The 20747-nt window shown below is 43.9% G+C and overlaps 2 long non-coding RNA genes across 2 annotated transcripts in view; both read right to left on the bottom strand.

Annotated features, from left to right (window-relative positions):
- Window positions 1-1414: 1414 nt before the first annotated feature.
- LOC117200032 (uncharacterized) lies at window positions 1415-18111 on the bottom strand. The gene is made up of 4 exons (XR_004481454.2): window positions 17991-18111; window positions 6044-6106; window positions 2132-3225; window positions 1415-1640 (listed from the first exon to the last, which is right to left on the bottom strand). It is a non-coding gene; the product is annotated as an uncharacterized LOC117200032 (long non-coding RNA).
- Window positions 18112-19219: 1108 nt separating this feature from the next.
- LOC125964215 (uncharacterized) overlaps window positions 19220-20747 on the bottom strand; it is a 28830-nt gene continuing 27302 nt past the window's right edge. Inside the window, exon 3 of the long non-coding RNA XR_007476975.1 lies at window positions 19220-19329. This is a non-coding gene — a long non-coding RNA (uncharacterized LOC125964215). The remainder of the gene's footprint in view (window positions 19330-20747) is intronic.

The following is a 20747-nucleotide window of genomic DNA, read 5'->3' as shown; positions in this document are numbered from 1 at the left end:
CAGGTGATAGCACTTTATCCTTATACCATAGTTTTAAGTCCATCGCTGGCTGACGACGATGTCACTTTTATCTGAACCTACGTTTGCTCATCTAAAAAGTTAAGTCATGGAAGTAGATCAGAGGTTATGCGTTCACATGCCTATGGAGGCTGAGTGTGTCCTGTGGATGAGCTATGCAAACCGGGAGTCAGGTAGCGGGCAGAGGCGGTCTCCTTAGGGACCTCGCCAGTTCCCACCAGTATTCAGCTTCAGTAGACAGCTGTCCTGCAGGCTCAGTGTGGACACACCTCCACATTTTGTCAAGAGAATCTGGATATGCAGATTTTCTATGTAATTATCCAATTTCCAAAAATTTGGCAGTGTAACTAATTCAAACTTCTAAAATTTGTGAGCCAGCTCCGTGGAGGCCAAAAAAAACACAGCTGTCGGCCAAAAGTGGCCTGGGAATGACCGGTCGGCACCCTCTAGATTGGACAATCTCTGAGGCTTCTCTCTAGCTCTTTAACTGTGGGGAAAATCTGAGATGTTTTCACCTTCAGGAAGTAATCCTTAAAACTGTGGAATTCTAGACTCCAGAGCAGACCAGAGGTAAACTTAAGTTTGAACTATCAGGTTGCTCTGAGTGTCCTTCAAATTTCAGCAAATAAATACTTCATCAATATATATGATTCACTTCATTTTTGTAAGGTTTGAACCTGTCCAATGTGGTGAAGGCTGAAAGTGGTCATTTCTAAGACTAAATTGTTGCTTTTATCTTGACCCAAATTTAAATAGAGTTTAGCTATGTTAAAATTAATATCATCATATGTATAACTGAATCACTTTTCTGTACACCTGAACCTAACACAACATTGTAAATCAACTGTACTTCAATAAAAAATCATATAAATTAATTAAATTAAATCAATATCATCAGGGTAATGTTATATTAAAACAATGTGCAAATAGATTTTTTCCAGTTATGAAACATGAGAATAATAATAAAGGGTCTTTGTTAAATTACCAAGCTTTTGTTACTTCTCACGTTATTTATTTGCTTTGTTTTATTTTGTTTTTTAACAAATTTTACTCACATACCCTGTCATAGTGAATTTTAAAAGCCTCTGATCTTAAAGGTCATCTATAAAATGTGAGAAGTGCTAAATATTCTTTATTTGATGCTGTATGTAAACCACACTAACATTCCTTTCCTTAAGTAAAAGGCAATATTGTAGATCGAGGATTTTGATTAAATTGGCATAGTCAAGACCAGGAAGATAAAGTGGACACACGGTCAGTGTATCTCCAGCCCTTGTCTTAACAGGCGAATGAACACAACTTGAAACACAGGTGACTCTTGCTCTGGTCTATGAGACAGTGAAGGGAGCTTCTCAGTACTTAAATATATGTGTGGTCATTTGTTATTACTCACCATCCTCTGGGTTAGCTGGGCAGTTCCTCTAGTCTGGGCCAGCGGGGCTAATCTCTGTGGTCAGCTGATGGCTCTGCTGAGGCTGGATGGTCCAAGATGGCCTCACTCTCACACCTTGTGTAGACAGGCAGTTTGGTCTCAGGGCCTCAGCTGGAGGCTGCCTCTGCTCCATACGCTGTCTCACCCTCCAGGAGGTTCACCTATCCTCCTTCCCAGACTGGACTCAGGGCTGCAGAAGGAGGAAGACGGGGCAAGCCAACTGGCTCATCCTAGCTACACACCAGCCCCTGTTAGTATCTGCATTTGTAACTTCTGAGCTACTCCAAGTTCTCTCCTGGTCTCTGATTAGGCCGTGTCTGATAATGTCCCATTGGCCTGGACCTCAGACCTGTTCCCTCTCTACCCCACACCCCTACCCCCCTCCCCAGACCTGCCAACAGCACAAATGACCCCTCTGCACCACCTCAGGAACTGTGCAATTTTGTGAGACCTTCACTACTTCAGAACACACATCTTTTTTTTCTTCTTCTTCTAAAGCTGCCCGTGTGGTATGAGGCACCTGGTAAGGCTCTCTCTTCTCTGGATTTCATGTGGACACAGGTCTCTATTTTGTTTGGATGTCCCTCAACTTATCTTAGGTTTTGACCATCACATAGACAGTCTTGTTTGAGACCCAAAGAGCTACGGCACTGGATTCCTTCTGAGAAATTCAGGCCTCACCTGCTTCTATCCCTTCTATCCTTCTCTTTTGATCTTCTCATGTCAGGAAGGTCCTTTTCTTAACCAGCAGGAAAATTTTCTTAAATTGTATTCTCCACCTTCTTTTGCTCTGTGCGTTAAGCTCTATAATGACTCCTCCAAGCATTGGCTCAATAGCTTTCAATTCAAGTCCTGAAGAAGGTCTGATTCGCAATGGGTCAGCATGAGATCTAGAGGTCAGGCTCGGAGCTTCAGTGTTATGACCATTCAAGAGCTCAGACAGGAAGACTTTACGACAGTTCTCTCTCCACCAGAGATTATCTGATAATGGGGAAGAATGAAGTGGTCATTTTCAAGATAAGCTAATCATGGCTTCTATCTTGGCATACGTTCAAATGGAGTTTAACCACATTAAAGATTAACGTCGTCTGGGTGCAACCATGTGCAAATAGATTTTGTGCACTTATGAAATTTGAGAATGAAAATATAACGCCAGGTGTTTTTTTTAATGCCTATAAAATGACTCTAATAACTTTGAATTGACATCTTAGGCGGCCTCAGTTCAGATTGTTTGCATATATTCGTAATGCTCTCGAGTCCCTTAGGAAGAAAAAAGAAACATTTACTCAGTCACCACTTTGCATGACATGGTGTTTAATTCTGTTTTCCAACTTGTTCAAAACACTCTCTTGGAATAGCTGAATAGTTTTTCTAAATCATACTTGTAAATTGTTCCTGAGAAGGCAAAGGCTTTAGCATGTTATTTTTATAATCTATACATCTAAAGTTATTTAAATATGAGTTTTTATAAAAGCATAGAGGTAACTGGCCAGGAATTTCATGTTAATTTCCTTAACTTTATTACTTCAACCAAGCCTAGTGTGTGCACCATAATTTGTAAAGCACCGTTAGCACAGATGTTATAAGAAAAGTCAAGGAATGTTTCAGAGGTGGAATCCTACCATTGAATACCACTGAGCCTAATGTTTACTAAAACATTTTTGCCTTGGGACTTCCCTGGGGGTCCAGTGGTCAAGACTCTGTGCTTCAACTGCAGCAGGCACGAGTACCATCCCTGGTGGGGGAACTACGATCTCACAGGTCGTGCGGCACGGCTGGAAAACTAAAACATTTTTGCCTTTTGTTATGTGCCATCACTAAGTTATTTTTCATCATATTGTGTGTTTTTTTAATCTGGTTATAAGGACCCAGAAATAAAGCATCATTTCTGGGAAGTAAAGAGAAAATACACAAGAAGCAGGAGGAAAAAAAAAAAAAGCAATCCAAGGGTTTCTTAGAAAACAGGCATCAATAGAAACATAGTATCTTGATAACAGAGATGACAGACCTGCTGTATGCTGACCTCAGATCCACTCTGGGGACCACATGTATGGTGGTGACCATGAGGGTCATTCAGATGGAGGAAGGATTGAAAATGATACCACGCTTAAAAAATCAAAAGACCTCTGAGAGATCGCAATGCATTTAAGAGAGGAGACTCAGGGTGTGGTGGTTAATTTTATGTGTCAAATTGACTGGGCTAAGAGATACCCAGACAGTTGGTGAAACATTGTTTCTGGGTGTGTCAACAATGTTTTAATGTTTAATGTTAACATTAATGTTTTGATGGCATTAGCCCACTGTGACCCCCTTTGCCTGGCAAAGCAATAAAGCCATTCTTTTCTACTTCACCCAAAACTCTGTCTCCGAGATTCAATGTGTCGGGGTACAGAGGCCAGACCTGGCTTTAGAATCAGTAGACTGAGGAAGGAGTATCATCCTCACCATTAGGTGTTGTGGGTGGATGACATCTAATCTACTGAGGGCCTGGATGGAAGACAAAGGGGCAGGAAGGGCTGATTCGCTCTCTCCGAGCCATCCACCTTCCCTGCCCTCAGATATCGGCCTTCAGACTCCAAGACCTATACCGTCCGCCCCTGATTCTTGAGCTTTTGGGCTTGGACTGGAACTCACACCACCACCAGCTTCCCAGGGTCTCAGGCCTTCAGCTCAGACTGAACCACGCCACCAGCTTTCCTGGTTCTAAGCTTGCAGACGGCAGATCGTGGACCTTCTCAGCCTCCGTAATCACGTGAGCCAATTCTTACAGGAAATCTCCTACGGGTCTGTTTCTCTGGAGAACACTAACACATGGGAAATTCAGAATAACGCCCTTCAAATGTGCGAAGTACTGTCAGGGGAAGAGAAATCAGTCTTCCTTTATTGACCCTCTAGGCACAGAGGGTTTTTCCAGCCAACCGTAAGGCATCTCTTACAGGTGGAGATGTAGAAAGACCCAGGGGTCCCCATCACGGTAACATGCAGCCCCGGCAAGGCCACCAGCTGACAGAGGTGCCGTCGAAGGAATCTGAGCATCAGACAGGTGACAGGAATGGTTGAGTTTTAAGTTCCTTTATGTCCTCTGGCCTGAGATTTATAGTCAAACAGCACGGGTGCTGGGAGCATACATCTACCAAACCTGGGCTCTGTGAAGCTCAGTTCTACCCTCATCCTTAAAGTGCTGTCCACATCAGAGGGTCCCTTTGTGGGTTATCAGACATTCACAGAGTCAGTGAGCGCTCAGGGCAGAGGCAAATAGAGCACATTCGCAGGAAAGTTCCCTGCTGCCTTTACGACGAATCCATCCCCTTGAAGGTCCCTCAGAGAATGATTCAGGAATCCAAAGACAAAGCATCAATGAGGACACACCTGTGTTTACGGCAGACGTGGAAGAGCAAGAGAGTACAGAGCAGCGGCAAGAAGGGAAGAATCATTGTTAAAAAACCCGGCCATCTGAACTTTTTTTTTAATGTTTTAAAAATGCATTTTACAAAAACCTTTGAAACACAAGGGGTCAGGAATCGTTTTTAATGTTCTGCACTTGAACGTGGCAAAGGCAGCCTAGCTGGAGGCTGGGCTCTCTGGTTTGCGTCTCTGAAGTCGGATCGATGGCATCCGACGCAGCAGAGAGTTTCTCCCCTTCTGTCTCTTCCATCCTCGTGGACCCCAGTTCCACCGACTCCATGCAGGGCCCCAGAGTTGGGCCCAAGGTTTTCCCCTTTTATCCAGAGGAAAACGTCCTTTCTGAGAAGTGCATTTCTGTTTTTCGGGTTTGAGTGAGGGTTTTGAGTGGGTTCTGTGTGTCCCCGGAGGACATCCTGCTACCTCGCATGTGAGCATGTTCGGCCCGGCGGTTCTGCCGCCGGAACGCACGCGCCTTCTATTCGTTTTCTGGTTGTCGAGTGACCCCTGCTGGTTACTGGGAGATGTTGCCGCCTTCCCTCATCTTGTTTCTAATTAAATTCAGTCATCCGGCTGGAACTGCTCGGTTCACCTTTGTTTAGTTGTGATAGCTTCTATGAATACCTGTCGTGCTACAAATGTCATTTTCATCGCATTAAACTCAGGGTTTTGAAAAACGCTCCCCATAAAATGGTGAAATTCACAGCAAAGGAAAACATCTCTGTGCTGGTGAATCTTAATGATTCAGTGATCTCATGCTGACAGAGGAGATGACAATTTTTATATTTTCTTGAAAAATACTAGTCGGCAACAGACACGGGGACTGACACGTTTTGAAGCCCAGCTGGCGGCACAAAACATTTGCTGAGCCTCGCCCGGTTGCTCCCATCGATGGAACATCTATAGCTACCCAACCACAGAGCAAGGTAATCTACGGCTTACGCAGCAGAAAGGATTACAAATGAGGCTAAAAGCATCCCAGCATTTCAGAAGTCAGCAGCCTAGCCTCCCTGGACCTTTCTATCTGTAAAACCATTGGTGTTTGTCTATTGAATAATTTTTTGTTTAGTGCACCTACCGTGTAAAAGACTTGAAATAGGGCAGGGAAGAGAATGGGTAATAAACAGAAAATAGAATACAGCCATAGGTTAGCTGCAACAATATTAAATCTGTATATTTTGAGCCTCTTACCTGCTCGTATGTGTTCAATGATTTATTTCAGTGGAGGTCAGTGTCTTCTACTGAGATTCTCCTCTGTTGTACAGTGAGAGAAAAAGCGATAGCATATACTTAATTACCTTAATATCGTAATGACTAGCAATCCCCCTCCAATAACTCACTGTGAACAAAGCTACACCTTTAAAAGGATTGTACTGTATACTCTTATGGAAACTAATAGCAGCTCACTTTAGCCAGAGCTGAGATGGGCAAACTTTAGCTCAGCCAATGACGTAGGTGCCTTAAATCTCTTTAGAGGAAATAGGAGCAGCGACGTTTTCAGTAGTCTCAGAGGTCAAAAGGAAAAGAAGATTGGATACTCATTGGCTACACGGATGTGTGTGCGTGCATGTGTACAAATGTTCCGTATACACAAATACTCATGCATAGATGTCCAGACCCTAATGTGAATGGAAGAATCGTACTGATAACTAAATACGTTTATGGGATTTGAATGAGGCGTTGCCTGTTGCCTTGCGATTTTCCTCTGTTAAATTTTAGGCACGTATAGCATATCACCTCCCTCTCTTTAGACTTTGCAAACCAAGCTATTATTTCTTCTATTTATTAGTACTTCCTCTTGAAAGGCCAATCCTCCACAGACGCGGAAATACTTTTGTTGTATTTTTTCTTTCCTCTGAATTCTCATCTCTGTTTGCCTTCAACCTGGCAGTGAAATGCCTCAAAGTGAATACAATACCCCAGGCTTTTTAAAAAGTCTTCAGGACTTTCTAATAGTAAAGACCTTGCCTGGGTTTGAAAATCAGCCTGTTTAGAAAACAGTAAATTCATAGCTTTATCCATTGAAAGTCTTATCACAACTCTCCTTTTTATTTATTGGCATGGCTTTTTCTCTCTCAAAGATCTCTTTACTTTATGTGGTTCTTACAACATCTTGACCCTTTCAGTCGATGTTAATTTAACTAAATATTTCTGCTTCTCTGTGTATTTTCCCTTGAAGTTCTCATTTTTTGTTGATGTTCTTTCTGTCTTTTAACTGTTCCTTTTGTTCCATTTTCCAATACTGCAGGGACCCTAAGAGCTTGGAGGAAACATTTGCAAATCTACACTGACTTCCTGTTTATTTATGGCTCTTTCAGCAATGTTCTTTTCTTTGCAAGGAGCTCAAATTCACCAGCAAGAGCTAAGGTCATACTCAAAACATACCTCTGATTTCAACCAAAGAATAAAGGGAGAATAAAAATTGAAAAATATTTTAAGAATCCTAAAGATACTCTGACTCGATTTAAGGTATACATTATAAGGTACATTGTTCTTTTTTGCAGTGAAATGGTGTGGTCTCTGGATGTATCTCTTTTTCCACCCAACTTGAGAATTTAAACTTTGTTCAGTTTCACAAGATGAGAATTCTCCAAATATCGTGGAATTTACCTTAATAAAAAAGAAAACAAACCCTGCTCAGTTCCTTCATTTTACAGTTTACACCCGAGGACATCATCTAGAGTATCACCTGAGGGCATCACCTGAGGACACCATCTGGAGTATCACCTGAGGGCATCAGTGGAAGTCTGCTGGACAGTCCATATTGGTGGCGCACCTGACTCAGCCTGGACAGTGGCTAAGTGTCAGTGCTGTTTTAAGGCTTTGGCTGTTTTCTTCTTCTGACTAAGGTACAGCTGTTTCCTCATCTTAGCTATGGCCAGGCTTTACAAAGTCTGTATCATCAAGTTTTCACTTTTAGTGTAAAAGTATCTTAGGGTTGATGCCATTGTCTGTTCCTTTTATCTGGCAGATGCCTAGGTAGATAAGCTCCTGAATCTGAGGTCACCTGCAGACCATCCTGTGCCTTCAAATACCGGGTGAGTGGAAAGGCAGTTGAGTCATCTCCACCCACTTCTATAGATGATTTAGTGTGAACTCCAATCATTATCTCCATGATGGTCTTCATGTCTCTACTACTGGTTCCAAACACCGAGATAGAATCACAGACTTGCACAGCTAGAATGGAGCTCAGTCCAACCCCTTTACTGTATAAATAAGGACTAAAAAGTAGCTAAAGAAGTTACGGGATTGTCCGTGGTCACGAACGTTGGCCAATGACATAGCTAGAAAAGTATCAGGTCTTTGTGAATTTATATCTATGTGTGGGTAGATGTTCGTGCAGAATTTACCATAGACAGCAGACAGTCTGAGCTCTTCACAAATCTTGGCTTTTATAACCCTTATAGCAGCCTTCTGAAGTAGATACTCTTATTATCTATCCAATTTCAAAGATAAGGAAACTGAGGTTCAAAGAGGTTAAATAACCTTTTCAAGGTCATGTAATAGGGAAGAACCTTTATGTTCTACTGCAAGTTCATCACTAAAGGGATGTTGCCTATAAGCTTAAATTATACATAGTGGCCCATCTCTGGGACACCTGCCTCCCAGATAATGAGCATTAAGCTAAAATACCTTTGTTTAGCTCACAGGAAACACCCTGACCAGGCCCACCTGTGAATGGCTGCAGGAAAAAAGAAGTTCACACATCTTCTCTGGAGTCGTGCCGGAACCAGGAAATGTTTGATTTTACTGCCTCTCCTTTTAGCTTAAAAGAAGCTTGAGGGGGCGAGTCCACGAGGCGGGCCGCGCGCGCCGGGAGTGGTTCAGCCCGGCCCCCGGCTCACCGTGCTCGCCTCACGCCGGCCCGAGTTCGCAGCAGCGCTGGGGGCCCCGGGCCTGTGACCACAAAGCGGGAGCCGGGGGCCGGACGGGAGCGCGGCGGCGGCAGCTGAGGCCCAGGCCAGGCCCCCTCCCCTCAGCCTCCCGCCTGCCCGTCTGCCCCGCCCCCGCCGGCGGCGCCGCGCCCCTCCCCCAAGCGCCAGACTAGCGCGGTGCGGGGGCCGCGCGCGCGAAGACATGGGGGAGAAGCTGGAGCTGAGGCTGGAGTCGCTCTTGGGGACCGAGCCCGCCGTCTACCCGTGGCCGCTGCCGGTCTACTTTCCTGAGTTTCTGGGAAGGCCTGGTTTCCCCAAAGGAACGATTTCTGGTAGAAGTCTGAAGGTCTGACCCAAGAAAAACAAATCCAGTACAGCCGATGAATTGAGGACAAGAAGGTTTCCAATCAGATTTTTTTTCCTATTCTGGAGCCATGTTTTTCAGGTGTCAAACAATTTTCTAAGTCCTTCTCAAACTCCTAGTCCCTAGTGAGTGTGCTTTTACTGTCACAGGGTTGAACAGCCCAGACAGCAAGATGTCTGAAGATGAAGACCATCACATGGTTGAGTAGATCAGATACGTGAAGGAAATAAGTAAGTTTCCTGAGTTTCAACCCTCAGATTGGGAGAAAATATTTGCAAATGAAGCAACTGACAAAGGATTAATCTCCAAAATTTATAAGCAGTTCATGCAGCTTAATAACAAAAAAACAAACAACCCAATCCAAAAATGGGCAGAAGACCTAAATAGACATTTCTCCAAAGAAGATATACAGATTGCCAACAAACACATGAAAGAATGCTCAAGATCACTAATCATTAGAGAAATGCAAATCAAAACTACAATGAGATATCATCTCACACCAGTCAGAATGGCCATCATCAAAAAATCTAGAAACAATAAATGCTGGAGAGGGTGTGGAGAAAAGGGAACACTCTTGCACTGCTGGTGGGAATGTGAATTGGTTCAGCCACTGTGGAGAACAGTATGGAGGTTCCTTAAAAAACTACAAATAGAACTCCCATATGACCCAGCAATCCCACTACTGGGCATATACCCTGAGAAAACCATAATTCAAAAAGAGACACGGACCACAATGTTCATTGCAGCTCTATTTACAATAGCCCAGAGATGGAAACAACCTAAGTGTCCATCATCGGATGAATGGATAAAGAAGATGTGGCACATATATACAATGGAATATTACTCAGCCATAAAAAGAAACGAAATTGAGCTATTGGTAATGAGGTGGATAGACCTAGAGTCTGTCATACAGAGTGAAGTAAGTCAGAAAGAGAGAGACAAATACTGTATGCTAACACATATATATGGAATTTAAGAAAAAAAATGTCATGAAGAACCTAGGGGTAAGACAGGAATAAAGACACAGACTTACTAGAGAATGGACTTGAGGCTATGGGGAGGGGGAAGGGTAAACGGTGACAAAGAGAGAGAGAGGCATGGACATATATACACTACCAAACGTAAGGTAGATAGCTAGTGGGAAGCAGCCGCATAGCACAGGGAGATCAGCTCGGTGCTTTGTGACCGCCTGGAGGGGTGGGATAGGGAGGGTGGGAGGGAGGGAGACGCAAGCAGGAAGAGATATGGGAACATATGTATATATATAACTGATGCGTTTTGTTGTGAAGCTGAAACTATCATACCATTGTAAAGCAATTATATTCCAATAAAGATGTTAAAATGAAAAAAAAGAAGCTTGGGGGGCTTCTCTGGTGGTGCCATGGTTGAGAGTCCGCCTGCCGATGCAGGGGACACGGGTTCATGCCCCGGTCCGGGAGGATCCCGCATGCCATGGAGCGGCTGGGCCCGTGAGCCATGGCCGCTGAGCCTGTGCTCCGAAAAAAAAAAAAAAAAAAAAAAGAAGCTTGAATTCTAACTCAGCCAAGACGATTCTTTGGGATGGTAGTCCACCATCTACTGGGTCTACTGGCCTTCTGAATAAGGTTGCTCTTCCTTGTCCCAGCACCTCATTTCTGGTTTTATTGGCCTGCTGTGTAGCAAGCAGTACAAACTTGGACTGGGTAACAATCACATACCTGGTAGGTGGCAGAGCAGGGAAGGAAACCCAGGCAGTCTGGGTCCCAAGCCTGGTCTCTTAATCACTATCTTTCACGAAGGTCAAAGTCAGTTACATGTCATCAAGGTGTCAGCCTGTTCCAACTGATGCGTAAACTACTGAGCGCAATATGAAATTAATCAGTGACGTAGCCACTCAGGGGAGCAGCCCTGGATTTTATGTCCTGAACGTACTGCTAACAAATCTACTCTGTTCCTTGTGTACACATTTCATCTTTCACCACATTCCACTCAAGAGCATTATTTTTCTTCCATTTAACCCCTCTTTGTCTCTAACATATTCTCTCTCTCTCTCTCTCCCACCACCAACACCTCACCCCCCAACACACAGTCTCTGTCAGAGAGATACAGGGAGAATCTCTGCCCTCATCTGAGGAAACTGGCCTCCAAACCTAAAAAGAAGTCGTGAAAAATCTAGTTAAACGTAATATAATGTAAGGTAAGCTCTCGGGCCATTTCTAAGTATAAATGGAAATTAGTGGAAAACTAGACTTTTGTGACTTCTTACTGCTGCATAACGAATCACTTCAAAATTCAGCCATTTAAAACAGTAAACATTCATTGTCTTGCAGTTTCTGTGGGTCAGGAATTCAAGAGTAACTTACCTGGGTTGTTCTGGCTCAGGGTTTCTCATGAGGCTTTAGTCACGTTTCACCTGGAGCTGCAGTCACCTAAAGTTCTCTGAGAGTTTGTCTGAAATTAGATTTGACTGAGGTTCACTTATAGAGCTGGTGAGTTTGTGCAGACTGTTGGCAGGAGGCTTCAGTTCCTCACAAAAGGACTTCTCCGTAGGGTCTCTTGAGTGTCCTAATGCAACCGTGGCTGGCTTCCCCTTGGGTGAGTGACTCAAGCATAAGCACTATCTTTGATGACTTGGCCTTGGAAGCCATTCACCATAATTCCTGCTACATTTTCTTGTTGAGAAGAAAGTCACTAAGTCCATTCACATTCAGAGTAGGAGGGTGGAGGGATTAGACTTACCTTTAGTAAGGAGGGTTAAACCTGTCTATTTAGTAATAAGCTCTGTTGAGTACATATTAAGCATATATTTTTTTAAGCATATATTTTTAAAACACTATTTAAGCTCCTAGATTCTAAATATTCCTATAAGCAGTATATGGTTTTCAAACCTTGGCTGCTAATTCCTCTCTCCAATTTTCCATAACTTTCCCCATTCCAAGTGACAGAGCGCTGTTGAAAAATGAATCTCCTGAGTAATTTGGGGTTCAGCCACACAGCACAGTGGCTCCTGAATTGACATCCATGAAAATCAATTTTAATTCATTCATATGTGGCTAAGTAAAATATTTTATGAGGTACTAGATCAAACATCTGTTCCATTTCTTTCGACTACGACTTCAGTAATTGAATTGTTTTTGGAAAAGCAATCACATGAGTTTCTCGTAATTATAGACTGTTGATTTGTTCATATTTCATGTCCCTTACAACACTTAAGTGAGCAGGTTGTATTTCCTACAAAGCACTTGTTCCATTATTTTACTAGAAGCTAAAGCAATCTTATGTACCCAAGTGACTTGCTTCTCAATTGAAATCTGTTTCTTAAGAACAATGACAAACTAAGAGTGTTTGTCTTATTGTTCCAAAACCGAACATGTATTGCTCTTCTGGTTGATTGATTTTCACTGCTAGGAAACAACAGCAGGTGTCCTCAGAAATGTTTGTTTAAGTAAAGCAAGAATCCACCAAACAAACATCATTCAGATAAACAGAAAACACTGCTTCCTCTTGCTGAGTCCACAGTTGGGTTAACAGAATAACAAAAGTCAAAGAGTCAGTGTATCTAATTAGATCAGACAACGTATTTCAGTGAAAAAGTAATCAGATCCGATGTTTAGCTCATTTGCTCACTCAACAAACATTTGTTATATATCTGCAGCGTACTGAGGGGGAGAAGTCAAGATGGTGGAATAGGAGGACGTGGAATTTGTCTCTCCTCACAAGTACATCAGGAGCACGTCTACAAATGGAACAGTTCTCACAGAGCACCTGCTGAACATTAGTGGAAGACTTCAGACACCTAAAAGGACAAGAAAAATCCCCTCGCCACTGGGTAGGATGAAAGAAAGAAACAAGAAAAGAGGAATTGGGAAGGGACCAGCAGCCCTGGTGGGGAGCTGAAGGTGAGGGGAGGTCCCCGCGCTCAGAGAAACCCCTCACAGCAGGGGAATCAGCTGGGACAGAAAGGGACCTTCAGGAGATTGGAGGGGAGTGCAGGAGATGGTCTGTGGAAGACAGGACAGAGTAAGAACTGTACACATGGTCTGTGCTGCAGCACTGCACACCCCAGCCTGTGTCATGAGTCTCCCGGTGCGGAGGGGGACTGGGTGCTGGAAAGTGGGGTGTGGAGTGTGGACCCAGGGAGGGGACAGCTGCTGGCTGTGAAGAGGCAGCCTGAAGGGGCAGGAGTAAGGAGCTCCACAGTCAGGAAAGTTTGCGGAAGCAGCCTGGGACACCACAGAGGCAAGGCATCACTGTTGAGTGGCTCGCAAGGGGTGGGCTGCCACCACAGCCCCCTTCCCCACCCACTGGCCTCTTCAGCCTCCGTGGGCACTGGGAGGGACTCCCATCTGAGTCAGCCTCACCCACCCCTCAAGCCAAGGCCTCCTCTACCTGCACAGACTCTGAGGTCCTGAGCACCGCCCATGCCAAAGCCTCCTTGGGAATCAGCCCTGGGGGCCCCTGCCTGAGGCAGGAAGCCACTGATGCTGGCGGGGGCTGAGTGCTAAAGCGTGGGCTTAGGAGAGCGGATCTGGGGAGACGACCGCCGTTGGCTGCGTGGTTACAACAGAGGGGACGGGAGGGAGGGGCTCTGGGGCCAGGAGTGCCCCTAGGGGAAGTGTGGTCTGCCTAGGAAATGAGGCGCCGTCGTTGAGTGCTGCACAAGGGGCAGGGCTGCCACCTCCCCACATGCCAGCCCCTGCCTCCGTGGGCACTGGGAGGGACTCCCACTGGAGCAAGTGCGCCCCGGTCTGTCACAACTGCCTGATAGTCCCCACCACTGCAGCAACTCGCACACACACCCCTCGTGGCCGCCGTACCCCTGCCGGACCTGAGCGTGTAAGCGTGCCCCAGTCAGCCGCTGCTTATGCCTCTTCTCGCCTGGGCGTGGAACAGACACCTGAGAGTGGCGCACATGCAGAGGTGGGGTCAACACCGAAGCAGAGCCCCTGGGGCAGCGCGACTAAGGAAGAGGGACGGAAATCTCTCCCTGCAGCTGCACACGCCGTGGATTAAATCCCCGAGACTGGCTTGGTAAACCCTGCATCCGTGGAATATCTGACTGGATGGTGAGTGCTCTCACAACCAAGTCTCGTCTAGCCTCAGCAGCAGTGGACTCTGGGGGCAAGTACACGTGGGGGTTGGGCCACGTCACAGTCTGAGCAGCCCCCACCGTGCCCACAGCAGGTCCAGACACCAACCTAGAGACATTGGAGGGCCTCCTGGGGAGGCGGGGGCTGGCCGTGGCTCACTGTGAGGACAAGGACACTGGCAGCGGAGGCCCCAGGAAAAGATTCTTACTACTGTTATTCTTTATTTTGTTTCTTTCATTTTGTTCAGTTGTTGTTGCTTTTATTATTTTCAATTTGTTATTTATTTATTCCTTTTTAAATTCTGTAATATATTTCCTATTTTTACTTTTTTGTTGTTTTGTGGCTTTTTCCTGTTCTTGTTCTTTGTTTTTTTGTGTGTGGGTTTTTGTTGTTTTTGTTTTTTGATTGTTTTTCTGTGGTTTATGTTTCCTTTGCTTTTTCATAGCTTGCCTTCTGTTTTTGCTTTGTTTTTTATTTTTGTTAGTTTAGTCTTTATTGATTGTTTTCATTTTGGGGTTCTTTGTTTAGTTGTTCTCTTGTTTTTTGTTTTCTTTGGGTTTTTTTGTCTTGTTTAGTTTTTTGTTTGTCTGTTTCTTTATTTCTGTTAATTTGGCTTTGTTTTTATCATTTGTCTTGGGTGTTGTCTGTTTTCTTTTTTTGTGCCTTTTTATTGTTGCTGTTTGTTTGTTTTAGTTTTTGCTAATTGTCTTGAGTTTTGTTTGTCTATTTCTTTCTTTTCTTTTTTTTTTTTCTTTTTCTTTCTTTGGCCATGCTACACAGCTTGCAGACTCTTGGTTCCTGGGCCAGGGGTCAGGCCTGGGCACTCGGGGTGGGAGCTCTGAGTCCAGGATGCTGGACCACCAGAGAACTCCCAGGCCCAGGGAATATTAACTGTCATGCACTCTCCCAGAGGTCCCCATCTCAACACTAAGACCCGGCTCCACCCAACTGCCTGCAGGCTCCAGTGCTGGACACTTCACACCAAACAACCAGCAAGACAGGATCACAGCCCCACCTATCAGCAGACAGGCTGTCTAAAGTCATACTAAGCTCACAGACACCCCAAAACACACCACCTGATGCAGCCCTGCCCATCAGAGGGAAAAGACTCAGCTCCATCCATCAGACTGCAGGCACCAGTCCCTTCCACCACAAAGCCTACACGAGGCCCAGGACCAACCTCACCCACCAGGGAGCAGTCAACAGAAACAAGAGGAACTACGACTCTGCAGCCTGTGGACAGGAGATCACAAACTCAGTAAGTCAGACAAAATGAGACAACAGAGAAATATGTTTCAGATGAAGGAACAAGGTAAAAACCCACAAGACCAAATAAATGAAGAGGAAATAGGCAGCCTACTTGAAAAAGAATTCAAAGTAATGAACATATGAATTTGGGGACACAAACATTCAGTCTATAGTACTTTTCCTCTAATGTCAGAACAAGACAAGAATGCCTATTCTCACCACTTCTATTCAATATAGTACTGGCCAGTGCAATTAAGCAAGAAATGGGAATAAAAGGCATCTAAATAAGAAAGGAAGAAGTAAAATTATCTCTACAGAGGACATGATCTTATATGTAGATAACTCTAAAAATGTCACACACACAAAAAAACCTATTAAAACTAATAAGTGAATTCAGCTAAGTTTTGGGATACAAGATCAACAGAAAAAAATCAGCTGCATTTCTTTTCACTAACAACAAATTATCCAAAAAAGAAATTAAGAAAACAATTCCATTTACAATAACATCAAAAAAGAATAAAATACTTAGGAACAAACTTAACCATGGAGGTGAAAGATTTGTACACTGAAAACTATAAAACATGGATGAAAGAAATTAAAGAAGACCTAAATAAATGGAAAGATATCATGTGTTCATGGATCGAAAGACTAGATAGTGTTAAAATTTCCATATCATCCAAAGCAATCTACAAATTCAGTGCCATCTGTATTCAAATTCCAATGACATTCTTTACAGAAATAGAAAAAGCAATCCTAAAAATCACAGCATGAAAGAGTCTGAATAGCCAAAGCAATTTTAAGCAAAAAGGACAAAGCTGGAGGCATCCTTTGTTTCAAAATACATTACAAAGCTACAATAATCAAAACAGTATGGTATGGCATAAAAACAGACATATAGGCCAATGGAACAAGATAGAGAGCCCAGAAATGAACCTGTACATATATGGTCAATTGATAATTAATAAGGGTGCCAAGGATGCACAATGGAAAAACAATAGTCTCTTCCACAGATGGTGCTTGGAAAGTGGATATCTACATGCAGAGGAATGAAAGTAGACACTTATCTTACACCAGACACAAATATCAACTCAAAATGAATTAAAGATCCAAATGTAGGACCTGACAATGTAAAACTACTAGAAAAAAACATAGGGAGAATCTTCTTGACATTGGTCTGGGCAATGATTTCTTGGATATGACACCAAAAGCACAAGCAACAAAAGCAAAAATCAACAAGTAGGATGATGTCAAATGAAAAAGCTTCTGCACAGCAAAAAAAAAAAAAAAAATCATCAACAAAATAAAAAGGCAACATACAGAATGAGAGAACATATGTGCAAACCATATATCTGATAAGGAGTTAATCTCCAAAACATGTGAACTCCTACAACTAAAAAACAAAAAGATAAATATCTTGACTTTAAAAAGTGGTAGGATTTGGACACGCAAAGGACACATAAAAGGCTAGAGAGGGTGGGGCTAAGAATTCCTGACATAGTGAATTCATAAGAAAGGGGATCATATTTTAGAATAATCTGTCACAGGATATGCATGACAAACACAGAATCATTTTTGCTTGGCTAGGCTAAGAGCAAAGAGTTTTGGAAAGGGAATACGAGAAAACTAAAAGAGAAAAGTTGTGAGATCAGATCGTGAGGCTAAGGAGTCTGGGCGTTAAGCAATGTCCACATTTTCCAGCAGGGAAGGGACGTGCCAGAGCTCTGCTACTAGAAAAGTTTATATGAGAACAAGAAAAGACTGGTGAGGGAGCCCAAACAGGAGGTCGCCGCAGAAATAACAAAGACCTAACACGGGCTCAGTCACCTGGGTGAGGAAGTAAGTATTTCAGTCAAGGAACCAGACTGCCCAGCGCGTAGGAGGTGTGAGGGCAAGTAAAATCAGGCAGATGAGAAGCATTGGAATAGGGACAGCCTGAGAAGGTAAACAGACGAGACAGGCTAAGAGCGGCCCCTCCACTATCCAGATGAACCCCTGGACCTCCCTGGATCCAGAACCCCTTCATTTATCAGAGAGAAGTGAGGCAGCTGGGACGTTTACCTGGCCTCCCACTTTGCATCTTATGATTTAATATGATTGCCCAAGGGCAAGCCATTGTATGTTCTTGAGCAGGGAAACAATGAGATGAAAGGGATGGTTTGAAAATATGAGCCTGTCAGCAAATCCCTATTGTAGGAATTACTGTGTTGATAACACTCTCAGCACAATGTCTTCCGTGTCGTATTTTATATTCTTAGGGAAGCCTCTGATATACACTGACCATGAAGCATCTATCAGCGCTGAGGATAAGCAGGACGTTTCTCTTGCAGAAAGGATAATGATGTAATTGCAAAATGGATTCAGATGAGAATTTCAAAAGCGGCACTTAAAGGCAGGGAATTGTAACTACACTCGTGAACCATTCAACAATCTCAGAGATACGGCTACTCTTCATTTATTCAACATATTATTGAGCGTGGCTTTGGGACAGACGTAGTGCTGGGTGAGGAATCCGGTGCTAAATCAGACGGATAGGGGCTTTTCCACTGTGGAGCTTACAATATGGGAGAGACAAATAAACATACCTATTCAAGCTGCCGGCAGCACCGTGAAAAAACACCACGATGATGAGCAGTCGGCGGATCTGATCTAGGTTGGGAGGTAGACATTGGCACATCTTCCATGACAGAGCAAGGTTTAGGCTGAGACCTGAAGGATGAGAAGGAGTCTGCTCGACCAAAGTTAGGGAGAAGAGCTGGGAGAGGAGGGGAGACTGACGGGGAGTGTGTCGTGCGGAAGGTTGCTTCCAACCTCGGCTGCGTGGGGAGGTGCTGCGCAGTTCAGCTGCCCTAAGCCCCTGCAATCACCCGCAACCCCCGCGGGAGGGTCAGTAGAGGGAATGCCATCGCCGACCCACCAAGTGGGACTGCACCCCTGACTCCTTCTAGATCTGATGGTCCCCACAAAACTCCTCCCCCCCAGTGTTAACATGGAAGTTACCTGGATCTTGGAATATTGTTTTCATTCATTCCTTTTCTTAAACATCATTTTGAAAATAAATAAAAAGTAAAAAACACCAAAGAAAAAAAATCTCCAAAAACAAAGAGTATATACATGTATGTGTATAACTGAACCACTTTGCGGTACACCTGAAACTAACACAACATTGTAAATCAACTGTATTCCAATTTTTAAAAAGCCAAAAGTAAAAATGAACCAAAGTATTTGTACACTGTTTAAATATTATACAATGTAGGTATCGGAAGTCTTCCTTTTCCATACCCTTGCCCTGACATTCAATCCTATTTCTACAACCCTCTTTCCTGTTGACACATTGTGCATTTCCTTTTCAATTTTTTTACTGTTTAGTCAGACCTGATTTTTTTTTTTTTTTACAAATGACTTTTCACATCACATTTCAAATATAAAAGATTGTCTTTGTGCATTGTCCCAAGGTGTATATACAATATCACTTATTTTCAGAAAGGGAGACCAGCCACCACAATTCAAGAGAAAGAAGTTCTGTTATCAGCCCAGTGTCTTCCTCACAACAGATTCAGAACCAATAAAAGATCTACTTAGACTGGCAGCAAGATTATTGGCAAGCAGCAAGGTAGACCAGAAACCAGACATCTGGGACAGATCAGTTTCTTGTGGAATAAACTGTCCTTAAGATAGACATATAATATTAACACCCCAAATTGTATTCAGAAAAGTAGAGTTTAAGTTTTAAAATGCGATGAGTATCATATTGTGATGATTTGTTTGGAAAAGAAAGAGAAATTTAAAATATCTTCGTGTAATAAATGGTTGAGTATATAGCCTTTGCTTCATAAAAAATGTTAACATACCTGGAAGAGTTACGGCACGTGTGGTGAATGAATGAAATAAAGGCATTGGAAATCGATTCTATGCCCAGTATACCTAGTAAGAGCTGTTTAGTTCAGAGATGTAAGAAACAGGAAAAATTTAATTAGAAATTTCAGCATGTGAAAGAACAATGCGCAAATAGTGATGGACATTCGTTGTCTATTAGCAGGGAAGAAAAATGAGAGAGACATAGGCCCAAGTATGATTAGAAAAAAGTTAACAAGCAAATTACATTGACTGTCAGGCTAACTTTAACGCAGATAAGCTCACAGGTACACAATGCTTTTCATGCGCTTTCACATACTTCTCCAAATCCCTCTCCTCTTAAATTCTCACTGTCCAAAATCAAACTACACTGTACTGCACCCTCCCCCTCTCCACACCCTCGCTTGTAACCAAGCAAAGCCACTTTAATTGTTCAGTTCCTCAGGAAAGCGGAACTTCTGGTATATTTGGGGTATGTATTTATCATTTTACTTTGAGAACAGCAGGTCTTGGAGTTTACACGGCGAAGTTAATTCAGTACATCAGGGCTTACACTCAGCATTTCCGTGCATCACGAGGAAATAATCTGCGGTTGCAGGAAACTACCACCAGAGGGAGGGTGTGAGCCATTAAAGAAGGGGCTGAGTCCCGGAGAACCCCTTCGTTATTAAAAGAGCAGCTGGGGAGCTTCCCTGGTGGTGCAGTGGTTGAGAGTCCGCCTGCCGATGCAGGGAACACGGGTTCGTGCCCCGGTCCGGGAGGATCCCATATGCCGCGGAGCGGCTGGGCCCGTGAGCCATGGCCGCTGAGCTTGCGCGTCCGGAGCCTGTGCTCCGCAACGGGAGAGGCCACAGCGGTGAGAGGCCCGCGTACCGCAAAAAAATAAATAAATAAAAATAAGATGGCTGAATAAGTGGTGAGGGTTTTGATAGGTGGAAATGAGGATGCCTTAAGTGGGTTCTCCAGTAAAGCAGAGCCTGAGGCAGGGAAGTCCTTGTGCACTATTATTCTATTATTGCTGTAGCAGGGAGCAGAAGGGAGGGGCGGGAGGAGGAAACAGGGAAGGGAGGGGAGCCCGTGCGTTGAGTTGACCACTGCTGTGTGCAGCTCCTTGCCGCACCTGTGGGGCAAAATGCATCTGAGGTCAGTAGCGTTATCTTGCGGAAGTGGAAAGGGGATTCCGATCTCCCCTTGGTCAAAGGTCCACCCCCAGGATGTGAATTCCACCAGCATTTCCCGGTCGCACAGGCATTTCTAGGAGATGGCAGTGACTGACAAGTATTGTTAGAGTTTGGTTTCAACGGGCTCGTGGATTTGTAGCTTGACTCGGTAAGCACTGGGGAACTCCAGGGGTATTTTGAAAAGAAAAGCAGCATAGTCAGAGGGGACCCTTCCCCGGTTGTCTGATTTCGCTGTAAAATCTCATTATCTGCCGAAGGGAAATATTTGTGCAGATTCCCAAGCCGGCCCTTGACTGCAGTAGTGGT

This window comes from Orcinus orca, chromosome 4 (assembly GCF_937001465.1).
Source record: "Orcinus orca chromosome 4, mOrcOrc1.1, whole genome shotgun sequence".
In the NCBI taxonomy this organism is placed as follows: domain Eukaryota; kingdom Metazoa; phylum Chordata; class Mammalia; order Artiodactyla; family Delphinidae; genus Orcinus; species Orcinus orca.
Note: the sequence above shows the minus strand (reverse complement) of the source record. Positions and strands in the feature narration are given on the sequence as shown.